Source organism: Mastigoproctus giganteus, chromosome 1 (assembly GCF_048544385.1).
Source record: "Mastigoproctus giganteus isolate SK-2022 chromosome 1, ASM4854438v1, whole genome shotgun sequence".
NCBI lineage: Eukaryota > Metazoa > Arthropoda > Arachnida > Uropygi > Thelyphonidae > Mastigoproctus > Mastigoproctus giganteus.
Window position 1 is genome coordinate 199,141,230 of NC_143575.1, and position 7,442 is coordinate 199,148,671.

At 33.4% G+C, this 7,442-nt stretch overlaps 1 non-coding gene across 1 annotated transcript; it reads right to left on the reverse strand.

Moving 5' to 3' along the window:
* Positions 1 to 5,245: 5,245 nt before the first annotated feature.
* On the reverse strand, positions 5,246 to 5,321 carry TRNAT-UGU (transfer RNA threonine (anticodon UGU)). The gene has a single exon. It is a non-coding gene; the product is annotated as a tRNA-Thr (tRNA).
* Between the last annotated feature and the right edge of the window lie 2,121 nt (positions 5,322 to 7,442).

Below are 7,442 nucleotides of genomic sequence, written 5' to 3' on the forward strand. Positions count from 1 at the left end.
AATATCGCTAGACTGTGGAGAGATTATCGAATACGACTAACACTAAATTTGAGACATGAAAATAAAATATTCGCTTAATATTTGAAACAAAAGGAAGAAACGGAGAAAGAACCAAGCAAACAATTTTTGTAAAGTATTAGGCTACAACTTAAATAACATTTATCAATAATTTATATACTTACCAAAAACACTACTGACAAATGCGTTTCTTTTCTTCAGAAGCATGTTTGTTTAATGACAGATAATTTTTTCGCTGGATGCCTCTGATTAAAATTAAAACACAGAATTAGTAAAAATCCAGTGAGGTTATAAATTCCACTTATCTTTGGGTGGCTATGTCGGAAGTTTAAAAAACAATTCTCTTTAGACTGGCAGAAACTAAATGAAGTTACAAAGCAGTACTTAGTACTTTAACATATTTATGAACTTCACTCAGAAACAGAGATCATACGAAAAAATAATTATACATTATTATGTTCACTCGAGAGATGCCAGATGGCGCCACATGGAGGTATTCGAAATGGAAATTCGTCTCCAAAAATGTGACCGTAACTTGCATAACTGTACTTTTTTTTTTTGTTGCAAATTTTGTAACCTGAAGTAAAGAAATCAGTGGGAGATGGAGTACCACCATATGTTATTCAGAGAGTCGTGAAGAGAGCGTGGTGGGGAGGGTTGCTATTTCAGTGAACAAAAAACCCTTTTTTCTTATTTAAACCAAGATTATTTAACCGTTACTCTGTCATTAAAATAACCATAAACTCCGATAACCTTATTATTATTATTATTATTATTATTATTATTATTATTATTATTAGCCATATGGTACAAGGAAGCATGAGGCTTATGCTGCACCAGCCAAAAAAATTCCCAAGTTACCCTGAGAGAGAGAGAGAGAGAGAGAGAGAGAGAGAGAGAGAGAGAGAGAGAGAAGCAGAAAGGAATCACCAAGAAAGAGAAGAATGATGATATCCAGCTCAGGACCCTGGGTGTGCCAAGCCCATACTCACCAGATGTGAGCCCCTGGGTGTATTATGTGGTCATCACGGAGTATAAACAGAAAATGTATTAATTTTATTTATAACGGTCACAAGAAAATTTAAAGGAATAAAAGAATAGTTTTCTTAGTTTCGCTAAGGGAAACTGCATCAAACGAATTGTATGTGTATTTACTCCACAAATACAATACAGTGTATATGAATTTTAAACGTACTCGTATACCAGGCATCTACGAGGAAACTTAATTGAAATGCGTAAATTGAAGAAATAAATACTTATTCTTACTCCTTCCCGGACGGCACACGTAAGGGGACATAAATTTAAACTGGAAAGGGTGGTTCCAGAATAGATGTGCGGAAATTTACCTTCAACCAGAGCATAACTGATGGTTGAAATGAACTTCTGCCTGTGCTATGGAAGTGGGGTAGTGTGAATAAATTTAAAGAATTGGACAAAGTATTAGACGAGATGGGCAAATGAAGTGTTTTTTTATTATTTTTTCCCGCTTCTTCTTCTTAATGGCCGATGCTGTAAAGGCTTGCACCGTTGAATCAGTTTGCCGCTAATATTAATACTACTAGACAAGACTGCAGTAATAATTCAGCCACGGCATGGGTTTGTTAAGGGAAAGTCTTGTCTGACAAATTTGATTGGATACTATGATATGGTTACAAAGGAACTGGATGAAAAAAATAATTTTGATATCATATACTTGGATTTCAGGAAAGCTTTTGACACTGTTGCGCATGGAAGACTACTTTATAAATTGGAGCAGTATGGTATTGAGGGTAAGTTGCTACACTGGATAAAAGGGTGGTTGAGTGGGAGAAGACAGAGAGTGGTAATCAATGGACGCTGCTCTTCGTGGACTAATGTTATTTGTGGAGTCCCCCAGGGTTCGGTGTTTGCTATCCAATGAGCTATGGGGTAGCCCACACTCCTGTTCCATAGAAAAGTTTTGCAGGTGACTAGACAACGCTCCCAGACAGTTCCAGAAATATTTCAATTTATTCTACCATGTTTGTAAATGTTCGTTACTGTGTAATGCATTTTTGAATCTCCCGTTTTATTTCCCGTAACAGTAAGTGTTCCGAAGAACATTAATGTGTTTTAATTAATTCTTCTTTTCTCTCTTTTTGTATTTTTGTAACATTTAACTGTTTTTGGCGTTTAGTCTGCGTATCGATTGTCAGTGAAAATATAAAGCAACGTTGTATTATGCCTCCCGTGTTAATAATTAGTAACGCACTAACTGCGAAATGCGAGCGCCACTTTACTAAAAACATTTCCTTGATTATATTCATTTAACAGAAACAAACTCCAATGTTTGATTTCCCTCGGGATTATCTTAAGCACGATATAAAATGAGAAATGTGAGCGAGTTTAAAAATAGTCGTATCTGTCTCTTGGTTGATAGTTATATGTGCAATGGGACTTTTTTTTATTATTATTATTTTTTTTTTTATCCAAATGATATATCAAGTTGGAATTACAAAATTTATCGCACTTAGCTACTCTACTAAACAAGCTAAAAATGTTCCGAGGAAATGACACGAGCAGCTAACGCATATTTTCGAAAAAATTAAGTAAAAATTAGTTGAAGTCAGAAAATAACTTTAAGCCCTTTATTTAATAATTTAACAAACACAAAAATAAAACCAAACTGAAGAGAAAAAAATGCATTTTTCAGACAAATGTTGTGAACATTTAAAAGAAATATAAAAGCTTTATATTCAGACTGAAATGTTTGTAATCCTATAAAGCTTTTATTTCTTTAATTTTTCACACGCTTCGTACCAGAAATTTATTTATTTCATTTTCCAGTTCAATTTGCAATGGAAATGGAAGTTAAACGCATGCTTTAAATTTTTTCTATATTCAACATGGTAAATAGGAGTAATTTAGAAAATACATCTATTTGTAACACCAAAAATTTAATTTTATTTGATTCAAAATCTTCATAGTCTATATACGAATCAACAGTATCAAAAATAAAGCAATGCAGAATGCTCAAAAATTTTTCTATGGCTGCCGTAGCCGAGTGGTCAGGTAAAATAGTACATAAGTACACGTGCTTTGAGTGATCGGGGTTCAGGTCCGATCACTCAAAGGTTCGGGGTTCAAGCCCTATCACTCCAAGCACCCTGCTAAATGCTGTGCTGTTTCTTGTATTCTCTCGATTTTGTCAACTCCTCTGACTGTATATAAACAGAAAATTTATTTTATTTATTCTCTTGTTTCTGATTGTTGAGTAATATTCGCTATATTTTATTGAACGACGTTTCCAAATTATCTAAGGGGTATTTTGTTGTGAGGTACTAGTGTAATAAATTTGCGCTTTTCTTCTGAATAAAAACAATGTCAATCATCCCATTTGTCCTCTTTATCTAAACAAAAAAGAAATGGAGTTATGTCACAGTTTGCTTGAAATATTATTATTAATTATGAAAAGCGATTCTATCTCCGGCTTATCATAGACTTAACAATATTTAAGACACTTAAATGTATTATTTTGCAACTTTACTTACTTTAGATCGCTAAATTTTTTTTTAGAGAGTGCCACAACCTGAGCATTTGATCAATTTCGGACCACAAAGGGCATTTTAATTTTCATTTTAATTAATATCATCAACATGAAAACAAATTAATCTCTCTCTCTCTCTCAGCATTAGAATGGCAAAATAATTTTCCTCCCTGTAATTTATAACGTAATTATGAAAATTGAGAGAGTAGAGTTATGGAAATAACTAAATAAATGACCGAATTTCCCAAGGGCGCCTTTCTTCCTAACTGTGTAATCTCTCTCTCTCTCTCTCTCTCTCTCTCTCTCTCTCTCTGGATCCGTTATTGTTTTCTCTTTTGCAATCATGCGAGGTGGAAAATTATGTCATTTTGCAACTAAAGTACTCGTACATAGCGAAACCACAATTATATTTTATATATAAAAAAAGTAAAGTAATCTTTTTTCTTTCAGTCAGTAGATGTAATACTATGTGCTACTAAAAATGAACTACCCTTCCGTGCATAATCTTGTTTAAAGTTACATCAATACTTGATCTTGTTGCCATTTCATTTTTCAGAATAAAAATTTCATAATTAACAACTTCCATGAATACGTAAGCTATTCATGGAAGAGAGCATGCATAATAAGTAGCATTAATACATGTGACGAAAATTTGGATTTTTGATTTAGGAAGCATATCCGTTCAATGTTATCTTTTCGTGCTGTTGAATATTTAAATCTATTTACATAGGCGTTCAAAAGGAAGTGTATGGGTATATGCACAATCGGAACACGGATACATTATCTCAACCAACATAATGAAACCAACATAATGAAACCAAATAATTTATGGAAACGTAATATATCCTCAATGTCAACTTTACCTCATCAAAGCTATTAACTTACATGAGTCTAATTGTTCGCATTCAGAAAGCTATACAATAGAGATACAGTTCCAATTTTCTAAATTTATAATTGTAATAATAATTTAATGATTTTAATACTGCAGAAGAGCGAATGTGTTTTTAAATATTATGAAGTAATTCAATTTAATGAGCTCCTTGTTTTCTTCTCCAATAGGAAACTTCATGATTAACAGAACAGTTGATTATGGAGTCTGTTTATCGAGGAAATAAAGGGCCATTCACAAATTACGTAATGTGAATTTTTTAACCCCCACCTATTACGCCACTGAATACCCCAAATCAATTTATATGATTTAATTATCCCCTGACATTGCTGCTGTGAAGGGTATATTGTATACATAACTTTTGTATACAATAAAGATTATATATAATTATATTTTATTTTTAAAAAATCTGTTACTTAAGGTGTGATAATGTGTTACTTAAAGTGTGTTAACATTTTATCTGCCACTCCCCACCAGAGTCGTAATTTGTTAATAGCTCGTAAATTAAGGGTACAAAGAAAATATTAATTACGAGTATTCATTTTTTAATGATGTTTTGCTAGGTTATATTTTAATTACATTATTTTCCTTTTTAGAAATACTGTACGAAGAAAGAGAAAAATATCCAGAGAAATCAGCATTTAAAAAAAAAAAAAAAACAGCTAGCAACCCTACGCTAGAGCTCTCAACCTTTAGTTTAAACTCCAATTGTATAGCTTTTTTTGTCTGTTAACAACGGAATTAGTATTTTGTGGAGTAGTGTAAATCAGAAAATGCGGCATGTACATTTTCGTTGGACTTTGATCCAAAAATGGATAACTTTCAACTAAACAAGCCACCAGTGAGGATCGAATTCATAACCCCTGGTTTACAAGACCAGTGCTGCTCTAACCACTGAGCCATGATGGCAACGTAAGGAATTCCAGCAGCAAAGAATGTAAGCCTTATAGATTGGTTAAATGGTATGTGGACATGCATTTTAATTAAATAAATTAGTGGTACTGTACTTTGTTTCGGCATGCGGTTAGGGCCGATAGATATTCTTAAGATAAGAAACATAACGTGGTTATCAGGTGTTTAAAATTTTAACATGTTAAATAATCCCAGGGGCTCATATCTGGTGAGTATGGACTTGGCACACCCAGGGTCCTGAGCTGGATATCATCGTTCTTCTCTTTCTTGGTGATTCCTTTCTCTTTCTCTCTCTCTCTCTCTCTCTCTCTCTCTCTCTCTCTCTCTCTCTCTCTCTCTCTCTCTCTCAGGGTAACTCGGGAATAACAATAATTTGTCATTATAATGTTTATTATAATATAAGCAATTATTATTATTTTTTAATAGGTTTATCCTATATTAAACACCGACCCTTGCTATGCGTATTAATCTATTGATTCTAAACCCATAAACACGTCATTAGATAACAGGGGCGTCGAGAGTCAGCATGGCCGTGGGCTTTACCAGGTTACCGCCTTTTCCCATAGGGGTTCGGACTCGGACTCCAATTCCTAGTCTCCTAAATCAGGTGGTCTTAAACTGTGGGTGGTCTTAAATCAGGTGGTCTTAAACTCGCGACCCCCGGGGGCCGAAAAAGATTGTGGGGGTCGCAGCAAACATTGATAAATGTGATTAAAATTAAATATTTATTATAGAACTATTGAAATTATTATACACCAGCGGTTTTTAAACTGCGGGTCGCAGTTTAAAAGAATCTGGGGTAGCTAATAATTTCGTCTTATGAAAAGGAGTCGCAGATAAAAAAAAAACTTTAAGAACCCATGTCCTAAAATTTCTGATAAACTGACCTCCTCTCCACTCCCTGGTGGTTAGAACATGAAGATACCGCATTCTAATTATAAATTACTGTATAATATAGATTTTTTTTTTTTTTTTACTGCTGTGAATTATGAAATTAATACTGTAATTGATTAATGCGATTATTTTATGAAAGCATGAAATATCAAATATTTTGACACTTTCATAAAATAATCACATTTATCAATTACATTTCATTGGTAGTTAAAAGGGGCCCGGGAAATAATAATAAGTTTTGAGTTTATACTCAGCCACAACTACATTGGGCCAGAAGAGTTTACAAGAGAAAGAATAAATTTCCATATTTTGCAGTCACGTGAGCTAAAACAGCCAGCTCAAACATGAATACTACTGTACTCTCTCATTTGATCGTTCAAATACGGCTTTTGAGAAAAGACAACTCCAACTATTTTTATTTAACTAGTTTTCTCTCGCCGATTGCAGGGGGAAAAGGTTTCCAACTTCCACAATATGCAAATCGGCCTGTGAACAAAGTTGTACAGACAAAATATATATGGAGTTAATTCCTTTATTGTCAATTATAAAAAAAAAAAAAAAAACTTCTCTACAAACACTTCTGGAGGAATAATAAAAGTACAACAAAAGGTGATGGTACTAAAACAAAATTACAAAAAGAACCAGCACAATATGACCAAAACAGTCGATGCTTTAAAAAATCCTCAAAACAAGAACACTATAATAAATTATTTTAAATATATGTCTCTCTGCAGCATTTTTAAATTAAATTTAAGAATAACATACGATACAAAATTTGTGCGATTATATATCAATTAACCTTGCTGCTTGAGCCGCATGTGTAGTGGGCCAGTCACTACTTTTGACAACTTGGTTACGAACTGTTTATGATGATTTCTACATACAAAAAGCACCATACGAGAAAATATTAAAAGTAAAGTATGCAACTGCAAAAATACAAATTCTGAGCGATTCTTGTGGATAGATAAACTCTTTAGATAAAGTAAAGCACCACCAAGACAAATATAAAGAAGTAATGTACTACTTCTTGGCCTCGTGGATAGTCTATATGGGCTTTATTCTGCACTTAATATGTGTCGTTCCCCTTCTCAAAACTCTAGTGTTCATCCAGAAAAAACGGGCAATCGGACCATAAAATACACGCAATTTACAAACACAATAACATAATACAGTACATTGACTCTTCATAGCCTCAATTGCTTTGACAAAAACAGAGGCAAAACT